The following is a 13,119-nucleotide window of genomic DNA, read 5'->3' as shown; positions in this document are numbered from 1 at the left end:
GTCCTTCTTACTATAATACAGTTTTGTCGACTACCTTTCATAAAAAAGGACCAAAGACTGATAAGAACATAACAAACACATGATCACAGTATCTTCCAGAGGCTCTAAGTTCATGTTGCTTCATATTGACTAATATTACTATTTTTAAAATATATATTTGATTTGATTTCTGTTTCTAAGTTGTTCCATAAACCTTCACCTCTTACTCTCATACACGGCTGTTTTGTGCTGGTTCATGTCTTCAAATCCCTCTTAGTTGATTTTGTTACAACACTCGTCCCCTGGACTCTTTCTGGGGACGTCACGTTAAGGAAGGATAAACCATCAGCGCGTCTAAATGTTCAGGTTTTATAAAACGCGTGTGCATGTAGGTTTCAAGGCGCATGTTAAAAGAGAAAAGCTTAAATAAAGAGGAAAAGAAGTGTGACTGTAACATTAACAGTGAACCAGACATGAATTAAGTGTGGAGCTACAGTAGAAACTATTAATAATTATAAAAGTCACGTAAAAAAGACTTACAAAGAGTCACACTGGAAAACTAGTATAACTTGATCATACGCGGTCTATCTGTTTTATCTTTTTCTCGGGTGTTGTTTTGCTGTGTGTGTGGTTGTGTTGTTTGTGGGGGGGGTTTGAGGTCCCTCAGGGAGCCCGTGTGTTTCAGCACCTTGTCTCGCTGCCTGTTGTAGCGCTGACAGGACGGGACTGAGGGGGCAGACGGGGTGAAACCCAGAATCACAGGAGATCAGGAGGGCGACTTCTTCAGCTGCAGCGCTGAGCTCAGTGTCAGGATTATTATTAACATTACCTGACATGTTATTTCATTTAATCGTGTTGTAAGAAATATACAGGACCTTACAGGAAAATCAAGGCAGATAGATACAGTAAATATAAGATGTACAGAGTGTTATCTGTCACATACAGATGAGGAATTAAACAAGTGTTTGGCTTGAGGCAGGAAAGATTTCCTGTAATAGTGAAAACATAAAATACATTTCCCAGCAGGAGATTTAGTTACCTACATATTTAGATACCTACAAATACTTTTGACAATTAAAGATCTAACGAGCGTCATTTCATTTTGTTCCTAAGACCAAAACTCATCAACAATTTCTTTAGATTTTTTTGAGATTGAGAAAGTTTATTTGTTCACAGACTTATTCTGTATTCTTATTCTTATATTATTTCCATATTCTACTACTTTATGTTGACTCATTTCATTTCCGGTGCAAACGTTCTACTATTTCACTCCTCTTCGTTAATGTGATAGTCTTAATTACTTAAAGACATTAAATTCTGATATATAAAACATTGAACCAAAAATATTTTTTTTATTATTTTTATTATTTTTCAAATACTAGTTTGTACATATTTAACATATATATATGTAGAATTTTCTTTTTAATATATTTTTTTTATATATTTTTCATTTTATTTTTATTTTTTATATGTATTTATATATTTTATTTTGTTTCTAATATATTTTTACATAAAATCACATATTTTATATTATTTCTTTATTATTTTGCTTGTGTTCTCATTTTAATTGCCTACTTATTCTATATATTCTTTTTGCCATTTTGCCATTTATTTATCCATTTATTGAGTAGGAGCTGCCGTCACGAAAAATAATTTCCCCTTGGGTTCAAAAAAGTAATTCTGATTTAGATTTAATGCAAACTGATGCTTTTGTTTTGTAAAAACGTGTTTCTGTGGTAATACTACACTGACAGTGAATCGCTTTAAATTCCCATCTTGGGGACAGACCTTATGATCCATCAAAGAAATCGTATAAATGTCCTTACTTTATGTAGAGTCTGTGACAACATTCCTCCAAAAAAATCTGACTGGATATTTGGCGATAACGCAAATCCTGCAAACTAAACGTTACTACTGCAGATAATACAGATAATTATTGAATGTCATGGCACCAAATACCAGCTGTAGGGTTGCAGGGTTTCTGAGAACTACTCATCACCAGGTGCATGTTTCTTTTTACAGTTATTTTACGTATAAATTTATACCAATTTGTTTATCCTATGTCACTTAAATTCTCAACTGAGCCTTTCCCCTCAGTCTTGTGTCGTTGTTTCCTGCTCTGTTTGCCCACAATTAACCCCTGAGCACAAATAATGTTTTCTGAGCTGCAAGTGAGCACATGCAATTACAGGTTATCACCACAGATGTCGCCAAAGAGCAGAAACTCTGATTTTAATGTCACCATTTCATAAATATCAATAATACACGGAGCACAGAAATAATCCTGAATGAAAGTCTGCAGACTCCTCTAGGTAACGGCTGCTGAATTTACTCCTTCACACATGCTAACTCGCTCTTGAACCCTCAAATAAAACAATTTAAAACTAATCTGAAAGTTGCAAATGCTTCTTAAAAGTGCAGCCAGGTTTTCCACATGGCCTTTGCTTCCTGACATGGGGAAGATGTCCCTCCTTTCGAGAGTTATCTCAAAATAAAAGTCACAACACAACCATGTGCGCGGTCTGAAAGCCGCGAGCATTCCTGGAGACGGCGCGTACGTGCACAACATCATCGTGAGCCGTGTAGCACATTAAAAAATGCTTAAGTGAGAGCTCCTTGTGTCGTTTTCTGGGAATCAGACGTGCTGCGTGTTTGGGGAGTTTCCGCTACCGAGGCTGAGCCGAGGTTCGGAGGGAAACATGTCAGAAGTGATGAAGACTGCAGGGCGAGTGCACGTTGGCGCGCGTGGCTAATGTATGTGTGTTTATTACCCGTTTCCAGAATAACAAAGGGATCAGGGGATGAGTGGATGCCAGTGTAGCGTGTAATCAGAGCCAGATCGGCCGATCCATCAGGGGTCGATCGGGAACTGACTGGCGTTGGTCGACTGAGGCTTTCTCCCGATTCCACCGCCATTAGTCAGCCTGACAGCGTTCGCTTAGTCCCTGTGAAGTGAAAAATAATGACTGTCTCTTTGGGTTCCCCACCCCATCCTCCCCCATCCTCCCCCCATCCTCCCCCCCCACCACCAAACACACTGGAACTCACGCAGACAGACTCGGTTTAGACGACAGCTCATCCTCGTTGTCCCTGTAGAGTAATTTGTCGATGCTGCGCTGATCCCAGTTTTAGTCAACTTTTCCTTCTTTTTGTTATCGTGAAACCAAATGAATTTATTAAATTTTTCTGTTCAGTCATAGAGAGAAATGAAGTTAATCTATTTTAAAAACCTCCCATAAACAAAATCAACGTAAATATAAACCGTAAGGACTCAGTTAAAGGTCTGATTGATTATTTCATTACTGACACTAAACCCTAAGGCCACAAGAGTTAAATACTATAAACCGTTAGATCTCTACACTTTCCACCTGTACTGCATAAATGATTCTCTGGCAAACGCTCAGATAAGAAAAATCTGCAAAAATGAGCTGATATCCTGCTTGTTTTATGATTTAAAGACTTTTTATAGATGTATCATTGACGTCACTTCCACCTGGAGCCACGCTCCCTCTGAGTGGCAGAAACATGGTGAAATGTGATCAACTCTCACTTTTTACAGCTCAGTGTCCGTAACCATGGAGACTTCATCGTCATGTTCATACCCTGTATTATGAAGACGACGTATAACTGAATAATAAGAATCTCAATTAGACTGTGACTGTTAACGTTAATAGTTTCAGCTTGAATTTATTTATTTTAAGGATCCAGTGTTTTGGATTTAGACGTAACAGCAGAACAGGAACATAGTATCACACATAATCCAGATCACGGTTCATCTAAGACAGAGCACGTCGTTTTCATTTGTGAACGATCTCCTCTAAGTATAAACCACAGTGATTTCTTTAGGCCTTCACACTGACATGTAGAGAACAGGCGTCTGATTAGTCCTTAAACCTGCATACACGTCCATCCGAGGAATACAAGCGTGACGAACATCATCTGTGGGCAGAAAAGAAGATGAAATACGCGAACACATGGTTGCAAACTTCACCCCTTTGACATTATGTAGGTGGAGACACTGGTTTATTCACAGTGTTGAGTCTGTGCAGAGCAGCATTAATGCTTCTTAACAAATTTGTTTGCAAATCCGCCACAAAATTTTTAACACACTGATGAAAGCAGCTTTGACGCTGCAGCTGTGATAATACAACAAGAATGAAAATAATAAATAAATAAATAAATAAATAAATGAGAGGAACTAATCTCTGAGTAGAATTTAAAGACAACAATGACCCTTCAAAAGAGAACGAGAAACTTTTTTCTCTGTCATTTTTCAAAAGTGAGCGACATAAATATGACTTTCTTGCCCGTGTCCACACACACACACACACACACACACACACACACTCGTGCTCACACATGTGTGTGTCTCAGTGCAAAGTAACGAAAACCTGAACCAATAAATGATTTAATCATTAAAGACTGGAAACTGCAGCCAAAGTAAATCCTGATCTCTGTGTGTGTGTGAATTTGTGTGTGTGTGTGTGTGTGTGTGTGTGTGTGTGTGTGTGTGTGTGTGTGTGTGTGTACCTGCTTCCTCTTGAACCTGATGACTGATTAAGAGTGAGAACACTGAATAAACTGTCTGCCCAAATATCTGCAACCTGACGTACGTGTACAAGTATTTGTGTTTGTCCTCGTGTGTGTGTGTGTGTGTGTGTGTGTGTGTGTGTGTGTGTGTGTGTGTGTGTGTGTGTGTGTGTGTGTTTCAGCAGCCACTAAAAGCGGCCTCAGCATTATAACACCTAATTTACTCTCATTTAAAAGCAGGAAGGAGTGAAGGAGAGGTCAGTGCTGTTTGCTCTGCATACGAATGTGAAACACACGTGAACTAATCTGTTTCATAAACAGGCTTCAAACGCCGACTGTGTGTTTTATATTTGTTTGTGATGTTTTAATGCAGGGGTGAATAAATTAATGGATGTTTGTCCACCTCGTACCTGGAGGCGCTGATGTAGAAACGATTATGGGTGCAGCCTCCTGCTGGTTTCGTTTCCCGTAGAAGTTTGTTTGCACGTTCGACTGTTTTAATTTCTTAACGATTTTTCTTTGCTTTACGAGGACATCAGCTGGTTTGATTTCATGTGTGTGGACGTAGTATCAGTCAGACAACAACATGCAGCGTTAGTTTTTCTCAACAGTTAAAATGAAACGTGAACCGTTGCTCAGTATTAACATAAAAATGCTGCAGATTCAGCTCAGACATAACAAAATGTCCAACGATGCAGTATTTTAATCTTGATCTAAATAATAAACGTGAGCAGCCTCATTGCTTTAATGCAGGTACTGACGCCTTAGAGACGGGGTTTGGAGCTCAGGAGGAGTCAGTACAGGTTACGTCCTCCTCTGGAGGAGCTAGTGGACGTGGAGAGAGAGAGAAAACACACATTACTCAGAAATTATGAAGACAAATTCACAAATGTGGCAAAATCGTTCACTGGGCTGCATCCGACGCAAAATAAAAGCAGGAACTTTATTAAATGTACATATTTAAACTGTGAACGTGTCTAATGAAATCTATATAATGCATGTAAGGTGATTCCATTTTTATGTGACTTTAAATGTATTTTTTTTCCCGTGTGTTGTGTCCATATGTGAGCAGGAGGCAGATGCACATGTGTTGTGTGTGTGCGCTCTAACGCACGTGTGCGGGTCTGCTCACATGTGTAATAGATGTGTAATATCTGATCCCGGAGCTCATCACGGCTGTCAGCGCGTCCCATCTTCAGCGTGTGTGTGATGGAGGATTGTTTTACATGCAGCTGGATCTGGCTGCCATCTCTCCACCGAACCCTCTCATTTTCATTTGCTTCTCAGCCCAAATGTACAGTTATATAGTGGGAAAGAAAAAAAAAGACACACAAAAGAAGGAAAAACAGAAACTGCACTGATACAGCAGCGGTGTCCGTCTGTGCGTGTGTGTTTTTGTGTGTTTGTGTTTGTGTTGAGGGGTATCTGGGTCTGATTGCCTGAGTGTCCAAGGGGTTCATAGTAATTCGTGTGGGACGGGACGACAATTACATGGTTGCTTTTTTATTTTTCAGAAGTGAAATTGGGTTGAAGAAACCCAAACCTGAAACTAAATCTGAGTTGTTGTTTTTTTTCATGCCACAGAGAACCCAGAATAAACCAGGAACTTGATGATGTGTTAATATTTACTCAGGAAATAAGACACAAACATGTGATTTTCAAAAAAACTAGTCAGATCAATACGATGTAGATCAGTGGACCCCTAGTGGTCTGTGGTGTAATTACAAGCAGATGAAAATAAAATATCCTTTAAAAAAGATTATTATAGACATGTTATGTAAAGAAATAGGATTATTTTACTGTATTTATGTGACTGGGACCTTTCCTGTCATGGGACAGGATTTATTTCTTAATAAAATCTGTTGCAAGTTTCTGCATGATGCTGTTAATACAAACTTAACACGATCTGCATCCATTCATGAGGCCGTACTGTTTCAGTGGGCAACACTTATTTCCTAATAATGCTCTTATTGTGAAACATCTGCAGGAAGGTGTTGCATGTTCAGGTTAGCACTTGAGATTAAGCTAAGCTAATTTTTCTACAATGAGGACAGAGGATATGTAGGTTGAGAACCACTGATTTATGTGAATACGCCACATATTTTAAAAGTCGTAAAAACTTTAGATCAAATTTTGTCAGTTTAATAAAATGATGTCTTTCAGGTACATCGGTTAAGATTTGATGAGAGATGTGGATGTTTACCAACAACCAATAATGTGCACGTGACAGAGTGTAGTCAGACGGAGGCTTTATATCCTGAGGAGACTGAGGAAGTTTGGCATAAACACCAACATCCTCACGAACTTCTACAGGTGCACCTCAGCCTTCTGACAGGCTGGATCCTGTAAAACAGGCACAGAACATCACTACATGCTGTCAGGGGACATTTATCAGAGATGATGTCTGCACGAAGTTCACAGAATAATCAGGAACAACAGAGCGGCTGCACGCACCAAAAGACAGATTTACCACCACACCATCGGACTTCTCAACTCGTTGACACTGATCGCACACTATCGGCCGGTACACTACAATACGGCACACTTCTGCTTTCACTTTTTGTTTTAATGTGCTGTAAATTATAGTAATTAAATAAATATGAATCTGAATCTTGGGCCTGAAAGACGATTTATGAAGAAAGTTAATTTTCTTGAGCTTTTTTTTAAATTCCCTTTACATAACTTCATAGATACAAGTCATAAAACTTAAATTAATAATATACATAATAAACAAATCAATTGCATTTTTTAAAATCTAAAATATGAAATACTTACTTATGCTATTGCATCATGCTACCTGTTCATAAAACATAAATACAAACTACACCATTAAGAACTGAAAATCTTTATATATATTATCAAATGCTCCTAAAATTCATTGAAATGTTTTTCTTTTCTTTTCTTTCTTTCTTTTTTTGTACATTTTTGGATCAATTCCACAACTAATTTTCATCAAAGTTATGATTCTTGTTTTAACATCTGACTTATTTTCAACAAAAATCTACAGAGTTCAAGAGAAAGCCTGAAATTCTAAAAGAATATTGCTTCACTGGGAAACTATTAGCATCAGTATGGAGAGGAATTCACAGTCCTGTTCTTTATTTTCTTTATTTATCTTTAGACATCAATACTAAGCCTGATTTATTTTATACAAAATGTACTGCAGTGGATCTCATCAAAGATTTCCCCCTTTGTCGTAAACTAGCTTGGTTTGTATCAAGTCTATCTGTAAATGAATTTAGAATTTTATTAAATCCGTAAATAATTTTCTTTTTGCACAGTATTAGAAGCAAATGTGTACGTTAAATGCACTGGAATGTGCTTTTTTTTCGATTTAAATCAGATCCACAAACATGTAAATTAAACCTTTGGCGCGAACATCAAAACTGCAGAGCGGCTATTAAAGACGTAAAAATCCCAAAAGTTATTTCTGGGGTCTGACAGCGTGGCCCTTTTTCCTCGTGGTCCCATCTGGAAACAACATCCGAGGACATGAAAAGACCTGAGTAATGCCTCGCTGCCACGATCTGAGACACGAACGCTTCCCGGGCCGACATGTTTATGAGCGGGGACGTGATTAAGACGAGATGGTGTGACACAAAGATGCTCCTCATCTGTAAAATTATAGGTCGGCCGCCAGGATCCTCCTCTCATTTGTGTCTCTGTTCTTCCCAACTGCAGGCCTCCTCATCCTGAACTCACAATTTGAGTCGTGTTCTCTGTTTGATTTTGTTGTTTTCTGAATGGATAGAAACTATTCCAGGACGAAACCAAAACCAGTGACTAAATAGGAAATGCCCGCAGAGAGACCGTAAGCGCCTAACAACAGACGGACAGAAGGAACATCGCTGGTGTTCCTCTTACTTAGAAAATGGTCTGTAAGTATGAGGAGTGATGCTAATAGCTGCTGCAACACCTTTCTCATGTGGTGAAGTACTTAAAAAAAAAAACACACCAGTGAACTGTCATTTAGTTTCTATTCCAGAGTCTTTGCTTGCACATCACACACTCCTGGGAATGTTTTTCAAAATAAAATCAGTGCATCAGTGGGTTAAATTATTTTTTTGATCAGATTAAAATGACAAATGTGGGTTTAAAAAATGAAACACCTTTTAGCTGGTTCGTTTATATGCCTGTGTGAAAAGTCAACACCTCTTCATATCAGCTGTAGATAAAGTATAAAGATGGATTGACCCCTTCACAGTTTGTAAACAGTGTAACTTTTTTTGAGGGGCGGAGCTTAACTGGAGGCAAAACATCTCAAACACTATAGCCTGTAAACGCCGGTTAGCATGTTTCATATTTGTTTTTGGCAAGAATGGACGAGGATATTTAAGAGAATTTACTAATGCACTCACTCCCCAAGATCATGAATGTAGTTTTAAAAACTGATGGGACAATATTCACCGACCCCGACACTCTCACTCACTGGATGGACGGTTTGACCAAAGGACACAGAGGGGACGTAGTCTGGTCTGTCTTTATCAAGTGAAGCCTCTCCACCAAAGATATTACAAGAAGTAAGTGGAACCACTGTGGAGGGGAACGTAGTAAATGCAACTTCTACTTGGACACCACTGAAATATACAACTACCATTGACTTAGCTAGCAGTTAGCATTAGCATTAACATGTAACAAGAATCCCCCAAATGATGATTAATTTAATGCAATTTCATTCTCAATTTAATCTAACCCATAACGTTGATGATGCATTACTTATTAATCTGACCTCATATGAAGTGATGATTGTCTCTCTCCATTTCTTACCTTTAATCACCAAAATCAAACCAAAGTCGTCTACGACTGGCGGTGGCTGGTATGTGATAAAACTTCAATTTAGTGTTTTTGATTTTTTTGGTTTTGGCCCCAAAAAATATAACATGTCGACATTTACACCAATTAAAGTGACAGTGTTCACTTCAAGCTTCTCACTGTTGTGATGTCACAGTGCAATGAAGGGGTCTATAGGTCATAAGCTCCGCCCCCCTCCATGTTAGTTAATAGGACTTATTATTAACCTTAATACACGTCAAACACATTTGTTTCAAGGATGGTTTCTGTCATTTTAGGTAGTTAATATGATACTGATGCATACTCAAGTGTCCTTTTTTCTGTTTTAGTTATTTGAAGCAACAAAAACAGGATGTTTACATCATGTTGCCATGACAATTAGAGGCATCTCTTTACTGTTACTCTACAAAATGTGATAAATACCAAGACTGTGAAAGACAAAGTTTTTTTTTTTAATTAAAATAAATATAAAAACTTCGTCCTAAAAAAAAGGCCCATTTAATCACACTAGTACAACATTTAATGAGTCATTCTGCTGCCTCTGCATTCCTCTGCTGGGTTTATTCAGCTGCCTCCACCGGCCTCATCGACGTGGGATTCGCACCCGCAACCATCCGGGGGCTGAGTGCCGAGCCTCTGCTCACTGTCCAAACTCGCCGGCCTCCCACCATCTCGCATTAATCATCATTATATTTCCAGCTTCCTCCTCCTCCTCCCTTACTTCTTCTTCTTTAGCTCACACGGATTCAAAGCCGTTAACTCTCACGTCGTATATTCGCATATATATAAACTATGCACCGATCCGTCATTAAAGACAATGATTTATTGTTACAACAGTGTGAATTATGAGCAGCAACTGCTCACAGTTTTATTTTAATTAAGGCTTTTGGAAGGTCCACGGTTGAACAGCCGCTTCCCTGCAGTATTTCAGTCGTTTTTCTCACCACAAAGACGGGACACGGCCGCGTGGAGGGAGAGAAATATGACGGCACAGGTCGAGCCAGGAATCGAACACACACACAGCATTTTTTCCAGGCTGGATCGGTGGAGGGGGGGGATAAGAAGGAGGAGGAGGAGGCATCGCTTGTACAATGGCTCATCAGTGTGTTCTTTGTCAAAGGTTGCACAATCCCAGCTGCAAGGTCAATACTGATCGTTGGACTGTGAATTTGTATATCTGGAAACTGCAAACACATGTTCCTGTGTAAATCTGTCAATAGCCCGACGCGCCGAGACGGTTATGAGGCCGCTGGAGTTCAGCTTAACGAAGATGAATTAGCCCTAATTTTTGCTCTATTTCCTCTTTAGGGATCAATAAAGTTCATTCCAAGTCAAGCTTGTTATGTGCTGGTGCCTTTTATTGAATGTGAATATCGCTCTACTCATACTTTTTTTCCATGTTGGCCTCCGATCAGTCATAACATTATGACCACCTTCCTAATATTGTGTAGGTCTCTTTGGGCCTTGGGACATGGACAGAGGGGTCTCTATAGTGGATCATCCCACAAATACTTGATCAGTTTGGGATCTAGTGAATTTGGAGGCCAGGTCAACACCTTGTGCTGTTTTCTTTTTTTTTAGTTTACTGTTTTTGTGTGTGTGTCTGTGTCAGGCTGCATCCTGCTGGGGATGGCTGCTGCCACCAAGGAGTGCCATTACGTACCACGTCGTAAAAATTTAGTTTAACATCCAGAGCTCCCAGGATATGGAATTCACTTCCTCCTCACTTGGTTAAACTTTCTCCAATGTCATTGTGTTAAAAACGTATCGCTCTGTGAATAACCCATCACCTGTTATTATGCTTTTCTTGTATTATTTTTGTTTTTTGGTGTGCTTCTGTTTTTTTTTGTGTTGTTGTCTGTTTTCTGTCTCGATTGCTTTTCTTTAGTTAAAGTCTGACTATTATTTCTCTCTTCTCTTCTCTTCAAGCCCCTTGAGGGTTTTTTGGGTTTCCTCGGCCTTTAGTTTCATTATTGTTGTTTTATCATATCTTAAAATGTGTCAAATACATTAAATGAAATTAAAAATGGTTTGTTTGGTCTAGTTATGTGCTACATGTCTAAGTAACATCCACACGAATGAATGCCATGTCCAAAAGTTTCTAAGCAGAACACAGAATTGTCACTAGATGGTCATAATGTTGTGGCTGATCAGTGTATGCATGGAGCTTTATTCATTGCATATTCATTTTCTCAAAATCTGCAAACCTGATGTTTTTGGCGCTAGAGGGCATCAGAAACAAGCTGTAAATCTGTTATTTGCAAATTATCACCTTTTATTTTGACAGCAGAACCTATTTCCAACACCAGCGTTTATGTGGAACGACGGTTCTGATCGTCAGACGAGTCCAAAACCAGTCTTTCCTTTGATGTTCTGTCTCTGTTTGCTCTCCACCAGCCATCCCCTGAGGAAACCAGCTGGCTCTTCAGCGTCTAAATGCTTGACTGTGTTCACTACTTAGTCACTGACTGTGTCGGTTTGCTGTCAGCCGGCAAGCAGGTGATTTTTTTTTTTTTTCTCAAAGCAGCTGCAAAGAGAAATAACAAGACCAGTGTGGATGGTTCATCACTTAAATGCACTGAGTGATATGTTCCTAATATAAAACATGTGCAACATCTGCCTGAGCAATTAAGGGAAGATCTTTAGAGTGTAAAGACACCTAAGAACATAGGTCTTTAACGGGGGGGTCACAAAATCTTTGGTTGAAAAAATATTTTTAAATGTTTTTTGTTTTTTTTTTCTCCCACAACATTAATTTCTTAAAATACACATTAACATGAATCCAGCATATCTTAGTAAAGGGATAAATGGAGGCAGAAGATGTTGTCTTTTACAAATCTTTTGCAAAGCTTGAGAAAAATTTACATTTTAGAAAACCCTTTTTACATGTCATGAAACAAAATGACATTAACATAACAAATTTACATTTCAGAAAACAAATTAACTAGACGCAAAATACTTTTACAAATGGTGAAACTAATTTGCAACGTCATCATCAACTGGACGTGTTTTTGTTTTCCATGTGGTCAGTCTTTAGAGTTTTTAACCCTCAGGGACATTTTTGCACATTTGGGCAAAAGTTTCCTCTCAATTTTCCTGCCATTTTGGCTGTTTTAGTGCATATAACACATATTGGCAAAAACAAAGTAACAAGTCTATCTCTACCCAAATTTTGATATTCAAAAAAATTCATCAGAACACTGTTAAAACATTTTTTACCACCCTCTTGTAACCAACCTCGACAAAATCGTCCCATTGACTTCCATTATAACTGTATTTTTATATCTAACTGCTATAAAAACAACTTTACAAAACTTCAATCATTTTGTGGAATTTTAACCCTTTAAAGTTTGATTACTTGTTTTTAAAGTAATCAAACTTTTTTTTAAAAAAAAAAAAAAAAGAAACATGAAAAATTTTCCATAAAAATGTTGGGGGGCATTTTTTCCAGATCAGTCTTGGGTATGTCGAAGATTATCTAAACTATTGACTGTATTTAATTATTAGTTTTTGTGTAGCATCAGATTTAAACTTTTACTATCCTTTTGTAAACTCAGCATACAAAAATGTCCCATTGACTTCCATTAAAACTACATTTTTTAATTTCTCAGCCATGGCACAATAAAACCATTCATTCTGGAACATTAGGGCTTCATTTATGAAACAAATGGTCAAATTTGTCATTTAACAGTGTTCAGTGTTATTGTTGAGTATGTCAATGAACGTTAGTGGCTGCTAACAAAGCTCCGTTTCAAAATAAAAAGTTAGCAGCTGCTGAGCAGCCCAATTCATTGACATCATAATGTATATTTATAAAAT

Source organism: Mugil cephalus, chromosome 12 (genome assembly GCF_022458985.1).
Source record: "Mugil cephalus isolate CIBA_MC_2020 chromosome 12, CIBA_Mcephalus_1.1, whole genome shotgun sequence".
NCBI lineage: Eukaryota > Metazoa > Chordata > Actinopteri > Mugiliformes > Mugilidae > Mugil > Mugil cephalus.
The sequence above is the reverse complement of the archived record's forward strand: the minus strand, read 5'-3'. Positions refer to the sequence as shown.